The sequence below is a fragment of the Mirounga angustirostris genome, unplaced genomic scaffold (genome assembly GCF_029215605.1).
Source record: "Mirounga angustirostris isolate CCGP_5_RB_7025 unplaced genomic scaffold, mMirAng1.0.hap1 SCAF_9, whole genome shotgun sequence".
Lineage (NCBI taxonomy): Eukaryota > Metazoa > Chordata > Mammalia > Carnivora > Phocidae > Mirounga > Mirounga angustirostris.
Window position 1 is genome coordinate 43331605 of NW_026991717.1, and position 11166 is coordinate 43342770.

General features: G+C 42.6%; 1 pseudogene; it reads right to left on the reverse strand.

Annotated features, from left to right (window-relative positions):
* Positions 1-10599: 10599 nt before the first annotated feature.
* LOC123862578 (U6 spliceosomal RNA) lies at positions 10600-10698 on the reverse strand (annotated as a pseudogene).
* Between the last annotated feature and the right edge of the window lie 468 nt (positions 10699-11166).

Consider the following 11166-nt stretch of genomic DNA (forward strand, 5'->3'; position numbering starts at 1 on the left):
CCTTTTGAGTCTGGCTTCTTTCACTTAGCAGAATGTTTTCAAGGTTCAGCCATGTTATAGCATTTGTCACCATTTCCTTCCTTTTTATGGCAGATAGTGTTCTACTGTATGGATATACCATGTTTTGTTTATCCACTCATCAATTGAAGGACTTTGGGGTTGTTCCTAACTTTCGACTATTATGAATAATGCTGCTATGAACATTGGTTTACAAGTTTTTGTTTGAATACCTGTTTTCATTTCTTCTAAGTAGAAGTCTAGGAGTGGGATTGCTGAGTTATATGGTAATTCTCTTACCTTATTGAGAGACTTCCAAATTTTTAAAAGATTTATTTGTTTGTTTTGAGAGAGAGCGAGAGAGAGAGAGATTGTGTGCGCACAAGCGAGTGGAGGGAGGGGCAGAAGGAGAGGGAGAGGAGACTCTCGAGCAGACTCTCCTCTGAGCCTGAGCCCTGTGCAGGGCTCGATCTCAGGATCTTAAGATCATAACCTGAGCCGAAACCAAGAGTCAGACACTCAACTGACTGAGCCACCCAGGCACCCCCCAAACTGTTTTTCACACAGGTTACACTACTTTACAATCCAACCAGCAATATGTGAGGGTTCCAATTTCTCCACATCCTCATCAACACTTGTTATTGTCTGTTTTTAAATTATAGCCATCCTAAAGGGTGTGAAATTGTACCCCCATTGTGGTATTTACTTCCATTTCCCTAATGACTGATGATGTTGAGCACTGTTTCATGTGCTTATGACAGTTTGTATATATCCTTTGGAGAAATATATATCCTCCCCTGCTCTGGTGTTTGCCCATTTTTAAATTCTTTTTGGTCTTTTTGTTTTTGAGTTGTAAGAGTTTTTATATTTTGGATAATAGATTCTTATCAGATATATAACTTTAAAACATTTTCTCTTATTCTATAGGTTGTCTTTTCACTTTCTTGATAGTGTCCTTTGATGCACAAAAGTTTTAATTTTTTGATGAAATCCTATTTATCTATTTCTTTTATTGCTTGTAATTTTGGTGTCATATCTATGAAACCATTGCCAAATCTGGGATCGTTGAGATTTACCTCTATGTTTTCTTCTAAGAGTTTTATGGTTTTAGCTCATATTTAGAGCATTGATCCATTTTGAGTTAATTTTTGTATATAGTGTGAGGTAAAGGTCCTACATCATTCTTTTGCCCATGGTTATCCAGTTGTCGCAGCACCATTTGTTGAAAGACTATTCTTTCACCATTGAATGGTATGGGCATACTTGTCAAAATCAATTGACCTTAGACTTATGGTTATATTTCTGGAACCTCAATTCTAGTTCATTGATCTATATGTCAGTCTTATTCCAGTACTGCATTTTTTTTTTTTAAGTAGGCTCCACACTCAGCATGGTGCCTAATGCAGGACTTGAACTCATGACCCTGAGATCAAGACCTGAGCTGAGATCCAGAGTCGGACACTTAACCAACTGAGCCACCCTCGTGTCCCAGTACTGCATTGTTTTGAAGTAAGCTTTGTAGTAAGTTTTGAAATCAGAAAGCAAGCACTAGTCCTCCAAATTTGTTCTTCTAGTTCAAGAATTTTTGGCTATTTGGAACCCCTTGCAATTCTATATGAATTTTAGAATGAATTTTTCCATTTTTGCAAAAAATATTCTTGGTGTTTTGGATAAAAATTATATTCAGTCTGTGAACTGCTTTGGGTGTTATTGCCATCTTAACAATATTAAGTTTTCCAATCCATGCACATGGGATGTCTTTCCATTTATTGATGTCTTCTTTAATTTCTATTAGCAATGTTTTGTAGTTTTCTGGATACAAGTCTTGTACCATACCTTGGTTAACTTTATTTCCCAGTATTTTATTTTTCTTGATACTATGTAAATGAAAATGTGTTCTTAATTCCTGTTTGGATTGTTCATTGCTAGTGTATAGAAATACAACTGATTTTTGGTTTAGTACCCTGAAACTTTGCTGAATTTATGAACTCCTCTAATCTTGGGGGTTTGAGGGTGGGGGTTTTTTGGTAAATTCTTTCTGTAACCTGTGAATAGAGGGTTTTTGTTCCTCTTTTTCAATTTGGATGCATTTTTTTTCCTCGAATAATTCCTCTGGTTAGAACTTCCAGTACAATGTTGGCTAGCAGTTATAAAAGTGAGCATCCTTGTTTTATTCCTGATCTTTGTGGAAAAGATTTCAGTCTTTTACCATTGAATATATTGTTAATTGTGGGTTTTTCCATAAATGTCTTTTATTATGTTGAGGAAATTTCCTTCTATTATTTCTGGTCTTCTGAATATTTTTTTTTATCATTAAGGGTATTAGATTTTGTCAAATGCTTTTTCTGCATCAATTGCAATGATTATGTGTCCCCCCCCTTTATTCTATTAATGTGGTATATTACATTGAGTTTTGTGTGTTGACAAATGTTCGCATTACTGGGATAAGTTTCTATATACTTTTAATACTCTAAGCTGTTCAACCCTCATTTCTATTTCTTCTATTTTACTTATTTCCAGCTGTATGTTTGTATATTATTTCTGCATCCATCTTTCTCCACATTTGTCACTCTCTCAGTCATTATTCTGTTTCTCTTTTATTGCTTGCATGTTTTGCTATCATTGTCTCAAATAATTGCCTTATATTCCACTGTCACAGACAGATAAGAACCAAATTAGGAATGGAGGGCAGAAGGACTTAAGGAAGAGAACACTGTTGACCAATTACAGAGGCAGAGCCCACTAACCTAAGTCAAGATGAGGTCACAATGTCCATCTTTCCCATACCCAATCCTTATGGATCAAGAATATTGATCCAACTGGAATATTTTAAGATTTTGCCCTAGAAGAAGGGTGTGGGGGGAGTTACCATCTTTAGGGTCTTGTTATGGACTATTGACAGTCTCCTTGACCAATGAAAAGATGTCTACATAACAGCATTTGGGGAAGTTTAGAAGCATCAGGAAAGCCTCACTCCCCGAAAGAACTAGACCAACCCCTGCTAATAATGCATTACAGTATACCATTGGAGCTTCATTTCCTTTCTTAGAAATTTAATGCTCTGGCAGACAAATCAGATATTTTGAAAATGTACATGAACAAGTTCAAAGAAGGGGAGAGAGCAAGAAGATCAGGTGTACATGAGAAGAGGTTCTAGGAAAAGGGAAGAGAGTGCACAAAAGAGTAGGTTGGGAAATCTGTAAAAATACTTGCCCATTGTATAAATGGGCCCAGGGTGAATTCTGAGAAAAGGATCCAAAAGACAGAAGTTACCTTCTATAATCAGAATGTGAGTTCCCCTTAAAGAAGGTCAATGCCCAGATTTGTCCAGGACAAGTCATGAGACACAGGTTTCAGAATGGACACAGGAAAAATCTCTCTTCCGAATGAGTAACAATTTATTTTCCAGGTTCCAGCTAAGTTACACTAAGGCTTTTTCGGTTTCTATTAACAAGGAAAGTAGTTTAAAGTATTTTCAAAATTCTAAATTCTCACCTATCATAAGTGCTACCAGCTCTCAGCCTTTCAATATAAACCCATCAAGGAGTCCGTTTCTGGCTCCCATCCTAGGTCCCACTTTACACCCCCACAAATTTGATTACTATGGGAAATTCTTGTCCCATATTTTTTTTCTAAAACCTGATCTTGGTTCTCATCAAAACCTTTCAAATTCTTATAAAATTGTTGTGTATGGAGAAATACTAGCCCCTACACCAAATATATCAGCTGTAAAAAATATCAGAAAGATCACATTTCTGTCAAGTTTTCCTGTTTGAAATTGCCTTTAGCTTCTAATTTGTGGTCATTTCTTGTCTGATTTTAAATTATTGAGCTATTTTTCTGCTGACAATTGGATCTGGTCTGAAGGGTGAGTTCAGTGATAAATACCATGATGTCTCCATCTTTGTCAAGCCCCTGTCAACCAGGGGAATGAACATTCATCCCCACAGGGAGAGATGGAGAAACCAAAATGATCCCATGTCCATGTGTGATCTTCAGGTAGGAAACTGGAATGGCTGAATCTTTCTGTTTTGAAGGTAAGCCACCTCCAGAGCTCACTATTTGGGAATCACTCTCTAAAGTAGCTTACGTATGAATTTAATTCAGTGTTTAAAAAAAATACCTTATTCACTTAGCCTTCAAGTTTGTTTACCTCAGTGTGATTTTAGATCCCTTCAGATGATTGAGAATGGAGATCTAGAGGAAAGGGATGGCCATGGGTACCTAAGAAGTGGAAAGAGGGTGCTGAAGGAACCAGCAGGAGGGCATTGACAGAAGAAGTCCCTCATTTCTCCAACCCATCAGCTAATGACACCAAGAGGAGGCCTCCGGTCATGCGGAGCAGGTACTACTAACCACCAGAGGAAGCCCTCTTTGAGGCAGCCAAGACCAAGGCCTATTTCAACCCCACCATGCAGGTAGGGAAGGGTATCAGGATTCAGAAGTGACACCAGGACTTTTCTCCATTTTATACCTAATTGGGAACATTCTTGACAATCACTAAGCCTCATTTTCTCCACAGCAGAGCCACTTAGCAGCACCTGCATTGTTTCAGGTCATTTAAATGGTGCCCAAAGTGAGGGCTAGATTTCAACTTTTTAGCTTGACTAGAGGATAAGGCATGTGGGGAGCGCACCAGCTAGCACTCACCCAAAACAACCTGCACAGAAAAGAGTTAACATAGCAGGCCTATGTTTTTTTTCTAGACTGCTCTCTAGAAAGGCCTGTGTGCAAGGTTGGCCCTTGGCAGGCATCTAGGAATGTGTGTTTTGAGAACTAGGATTTAGGGTTCCCACCACCCTAACTGATAAAAGAGTGGTCCACTATGCCTAAACTGTTTGCACAAACAATGTGTTTTGTGCTGAACACCTGCTTCCCTTCTGTGAGTCTGAGATTTGGGTACAGAGTAGGCAGAGAGTGTCTATACACTTAGCTCTCAATAAAAACCCTGGGCCCTGAGTCTCTAATGAACTTCTCTGGTAGACAATATTTCACATGTGTTGTCACAACTCATGGCTGGGGGAATTAAGCATGTCCTTTGGGATTCTACTGGGAGAAAACTCCAGACTTTGTGCTCCATGCACCTTCTCCTTTTGCTGATTTTGCTTTGTATCCTTTCACTGTAATAAATCACAGCCATAAGTACAACTGTATGCTGAGTCCTGGAAATCTGAAAGATTCATCAAACCTGAAGTTGGTCTTGGGGACCCTCAATACACCATCCAGTTCTTCTTTTCCTTTATTCTATTAGTTCTAATACCTAGAAACACTTTATGGGGGGGTGGGGGCATGGGAAGGGGGAGGAGGGGAAGAAACATTTCTAGCCTTCAATCCCAATATATTCCCCATTGTCCCTTTCCATTTCTGCTCCATTAAGACATACCCCTTAAGCTGCTTATCTTTTCTCACATCTCCTTCTCTCAGAATTACAGAAAAATTCTTTTAAAGAAGCTTGCCAACCATGGCAGATGCCTGAGGTATTGTTCATTCTGGGGACTATCTTCCAGTTGACAGCATACTTCCTTTATGTTGGTTTCTGATACTGTGAGCCTTGATTTCTCAGTCTTCACTGACTTTTACTTTAATCTCCCTCTCTTAAATTTGTTTTTCCCTCTGCTATAGTGTCCATCTACATTTTTGGTCTGTTCTGGAGCTGTCCCTAAATCTGTCTCTATCTCTGACACAGTCTCAATACTTGAATGTTTGTGTGTCTTCCTTTCACACAGCTAAATACATTTCAACAAATTTTTTCCAGGGAAGCCTAGAGGAAGAAACCATCTGAGTTTCTGAGTACATGAGTACAACTACTTGAATCATCTCTCTGTGAACCAAGAATAATATTTTTCTCTGCTGGGCCCCACTGGATAAGAAATAATTATGTAGATAGTACCTGCTCCTGTTAAAATCTCTGCTGCAACCTGGCTGTCTCCAAGCTCGCCCACTTTCAGCAATGAAGTGAATATTTATATAGGGGTTCTACATCTTGACCCAATACACTACTACACACGGGCGAAGATCTCCATCCTTCAACCTAAAACATCGAAAAGTGATTTTAAGTCCTACACTTGACCAGTGACAAGGGCCAACCTTCCCAAAGTCCCACCATCTTGACCAAAGACTTGAAGACTCCACACCCTACCCTTTTTGGCTGGCCCCTCTGGGTCCAGGTGACAAAGACACAGCCACTGTTTTGTTTTAGAACAAAACAATAATAAACTTTCTTCCCATCCCCTACTCCAATAAGAATTACTTTTGCAAAGGCAGAGATAATACAATAATATGCATGCTGCGGTCTCAACCCCAAAAGGTTGTCTGTCGCTCCTGGCAGTGTTGCCCAGCTTCCAGACAGGGCCCCAAGTCTTTCTGTCTGGGTTTCCAAAAATTTCAGATGGGTGCTTCCAGACTTCCCTTTGGAAGATTTAGGATTTTATGTAAGATTTCAGGACATTCTTTGTAGGAACTATAAGACTTGTCAAAGTTTCCAAAGCTTCTGCAGAAGGGTTACAGGGCTCCCTGGAAAAGGCCATATACTTCTTCTCTGGGCTATTCAGAAGTTGCAGGCAGCAGCTTATTGCATTGTCTTCAAAGACACAGGGAGTAGGTGATTATTTTTATAGTCAGGGAGGCTTCTAGAGGGTCCTATCAGCATATGCTTTCCTCAGCCACCTCCTTTCATTCATTCATTCAGCAGACATTTAGAGAGTAATCTACCATGTCCTAGGCACTGAGTTGGGTCAAACTTATGACACAAAGCATCAATGTCAAGGAGCTCACAGACAGAGCTGCTCCTAAGGCTCTCCTGCTGGTGGGGGCTGCCACCATCTCGCCCTGCCTTCAGCTCCCACAAGACCCCTAGTCTTTAAAGCTTTGGTTCCCTTCCAAGCTGAAAAGTTCAGGGGTACCAGTCTTTGAGTTGGGGAGGAGCTATGCATGGAGTCTCCAGCAGCAGTTTTGTTCCAAGTTCTTTCAAAAAGTTTCCTAAAACCTCCTATGGAGTGACACGAGGAGAGCAAATCTAAATCAGCCCACCAACTACAATTCTTGGGCCCTCCGGCATCTCTTGGCTACAATCTGAGGCAATGGTAGGGTTCTTCAAAGAGCAAGAATTTAGGCCATTTAGGACCACCCCTACCCAGCCATACTTGGTTGGTCTGGTAGCAACACTTTCTGCCACATTTTCAAATTTATTCCCCAAGCCACACCCAAAGGAGAATATGTTCTCTAAGGAAACACATGGGGAGTGGGGTTAAGCTCCTCCCATCTTCAGGAGTTTTGCTCAGCCAGAACCTTCTTCCACACAGCTGAGATTTCAGCGACCTTCACGACTCTATTCAAGGGACTGACTCCTATTAAAATGAAAATCCCCAGAAGATGTCTAGCTTCCATCAGACTACTTCACACTCCTACTGTGAGTGCTCAGATCCCTTCAGAAAAGATAAGCCATCTGAAAGGGGTGTGTGTGGGGGGAACAAGCTGCACTGGGTACCTGCGAAGAAGAAAGAGGTGTCTTTTTTTTTTTTTTAAGATTTTATTTATTTATTCATGAGAGACAGAGAGAGAGAGAGAGAGGCAGAGGGAGAAGCAGGCTCCCAAGGAGCAGGGAGCCTGATGTGGGACTCGATCCCAGGACCCTGGGATCATGACCTGAGCCGAAGGCAGACGCTTAACCATCTGAGCCACCCAGGCACCCAAAAGAGGTGTCTTGAGGGGGTATGAAAAGACTCCAGATTTCTCTATTAATAGCTGGCCATTGGGTCAACCCTGAAAACGAGATCCAAGTGAGTGCTAGAAGTGATGTAATGCCTACAACTAGGGGCACACTCTCTGAGAGAAGCCAAGCCAGGGCCCAAACTGCACAGCAGCCTTCCAAACAGGTAGTAGGTTGTCTCTTCCTTCCAAATACGCAGTACAGGGACCCCCTAAACCCATAGTGGTTACCCCTCTCTGCTCCTTGTGTATTTCCACACCTCTTCTATCCAATAGACAAAAAAAGCCCTGAGGGGTCTTTGGAAGTGTAGGACATCACAGAGTACTGGCACTGTCACCAGGAGAGACTAGGTAGGCTCAAGTAGAGGAAGAGGAAGAGCTACCCTCCACAGTGGTGTAACACCTAACTCTACTAAGCATTCACGTATTGAACTCACTTTACCTCCCCAGTATCCCTGTGAGGTAGGTACTACCTATGACTTCATTCTCATTTTACTGTTGAGGAAACTGAGGAACAGATTTTAAGTAACTTGTCCAATGTCACACAGCTGGTCTAATAGCAAGACTCGAGTGCTGGCCGTCCCGTCCCGCCCCTGACTCAACTCTAAAGCCTGCACCTCTCCATGGTGACTGGGCATTTCTCTGACAACAAGACTTATTTCCCATGACCTTTTCTTCCTTTCAGTTTTTCCCCATTGTATGAGTTTGGCTGCTGAAGACCACTCTTGGTCCCCTCATCCTTCCGGGACAAAATTTTCTCTTTTCCGTCTCTGGCCCATTTCATCAATCCCTTCTAACTTGGCCTTTGGTCTGCTCCCCCCTCCCCAAACTTGAAGCCTTGTGGGACCTCTCTCTCTCCCCTTCTTTGGAGCTGAGAACTGAGACGGAGTCTCAGTGGCAAGAGGGCCAGCCCACACGGTCAGAGCAGGGTGTGAGTGTGCTCGCGTCGCCAGCTTCTTGGGGCTCTCCACTGTCCCCTACCTCGCCTCTCACTCGTTGTTCACATTGTTGCTCCTGGCCTGTTTGTCCTCCCACCCCATCTACTGTCCTTCCCCACATTTTTTGCTGCTGTATCTATGTTTCTCGGCCTTGTTTTCCTTCTGCTACAGGTCAATCTCTGGAATATTTTTTTTTCTCAGTTTACTCATTCTATATCTTGCTGAAGGTATATCTGTGTCTGTTTTTATTGCCCCCCCCCCTTTTTTTCCTTCAGGCCAGCCACAGGAGGGGAACAGGAGTTCACTACCCCAGGATACAAGCTGTTCTCTTTTAACATAGTTGAGAGACCTTTGCATCTGTCTCTAGCATCAACTCTGGCCATTTGTGCCCCAACATGGTGCTGTAGCCAGGAGGAACTTCGTTTTTTCCCGAAATATGCTCTGCCCTGCACAGGTGGCCCTTCCTGCTGCTGGAGAGACTTTACCACCCCGAACCCAGTGCTCAGCTAACTCCCTCCCACCATTCCTTGTTAAACCTCAGACACTACTTCGTCCAGGAGGCATTCTTGGCTGAGGCATCTCTCGTATGAGTGTTTCCATCCTGTGTTTCTACTGCTAGAGCAACGATCACATGGACTGCCTGTTGGCTTATAGCTTTCTCCCTGAGACTTAGATCTATGAAGGCAGATTTACTTCTAGACTGACTTCCTTTCCACACAGTACAGTAAAAAGGCTGCTTCCGGCAGCCTTCCCTCCCGGCTCTTCTCTCCTCATACCATCCTCTGAAACACTGGCTCATTTTTGCCAGATTTGGGGATTCTACAAGCTCAAATACTATCTGCTTTTTCCACCCAAGTCTCAGGAGACTTCGATCCCCTGGGGGTCTTTCTTCGGGGGCTTCTCATGGCAACCTCTCCTTTTATTAATCATGGAAGAAAGTGAGGTTAGGTAGCGATTTTGTGGAGTCCTTCCAACAACTGTGTTGGTGGCTCCACTTAGGGGTGGGAAACCTGGAGGAAACGCCCCGCATGTCAGTCGCCGGATCCACGGTCTTTTAACAACAGTGCGCGTTCCTCCAAGGCAAGCACCACACTGCATTCTTTTCCCCCCTTGCCCAGTGCCCTGAGAAACACTTGTTGAAATGCTTCATTTGTATGTATACGTGTATGTGTGTACATATAATGTGTATATATACATATATACACATTATCTATATGTATGTATAGGTAGTTCTTTTATATAGACGGGTTTCATTCACACACACACACACACACGCGCGGTTTAGGAGTACAGGATAGGGATGGGATATAGGTCCTAGATGACAGACAGTACTCCCTCCGGTTTTTCTGGATGCACCTGAGAAATTGTGTATGGGCCATGCATTGGGTTCTGAGGACCCAGTCAGTTTCAAACACCTTTAAATCTGAGCTGTGAATGTTTATATAGTCTCCTAAGGGAAAATAGCTTCCTTAGCAGCTGTTGGCAAAGAAAAATTACATCATTGCCTAGCAGAAGTGACGCCCCAACGCTCTGCCTGGAGGATCTGTTTATTAAATGAATATCCGAACATTGTCCAGTCAGTTCATATCCTCTCATTTCTCTGCATGCTCCCCGACCCTCGAGGGGGAGTGTGAGCCACGGTATGCTGAAGTTTCCATTGCTGGCTTCAGTACCAACCAGAGCCTCTGGCGGGGCCCATTCTGCTCTGGACTCCCCCCGGCAGAGGCAGCACCCCACAGCTGACCCTACATCCCTTCTCCAGCAGCTGGGAGCTCAGAATCGTCTCTGAGTGCCCTGGCTGAGTCGTCCTAGGGGCCCTCCTATGCTCCAAGTCTTTAGTTTCAGTAGCTTTCTTGAGGAACTGACGCCACACCTCATGAGGGAAATTCCTTAATCGTCTTCCTTTACATGATTTGTCTTAGCTATTTTATTTAACTTTCTTATTTTTAATTTTTTTAAAAATAGGGAACGCCTCGCAAACTTGCGTGTCATCCCCGTGCAGGGTCCATGCTCATCTTCTCGGTATGGTTCCAGTTTGAGTATGTGTGCTGGCCACTTTTCTTAGCTATTTTAAACATTTCCTCTCCCACATGAATCCTAGGGTCATCACATCCAATTTTGGAACAACAAACAAAAGGATTCATCGGGAGGTTATTTTTAAATCCTCCACCATAATTGACTTTTATTTTATTTTTTAAAGATTTTATTCATTTATTTAAGAGAGAGAGAGAGAGAGAGAGAGAGAGAGAGAGCAGGAGTGGAGTATAGGGCACAGGGAGAAGCAGACTCCTCGCCAAGCAGGGAGCCTGACGTGGGGTTCGATCCCGAGACCCTGGGATCATGACTTGAGCGAAACGCAGATGCTTAACCGACTGAGCCACCCAGGTGCCCCCCGTAATTGTATTTTAAAAATCAAATTCTCCTTGCCTGTCGAATATTTTTTGCTTGATACACTTAGCTGCTGTATTGCTAAGTGTATACAAATTTTTGACAATTGATTCAACTTAGCTCATAGTAATACTGC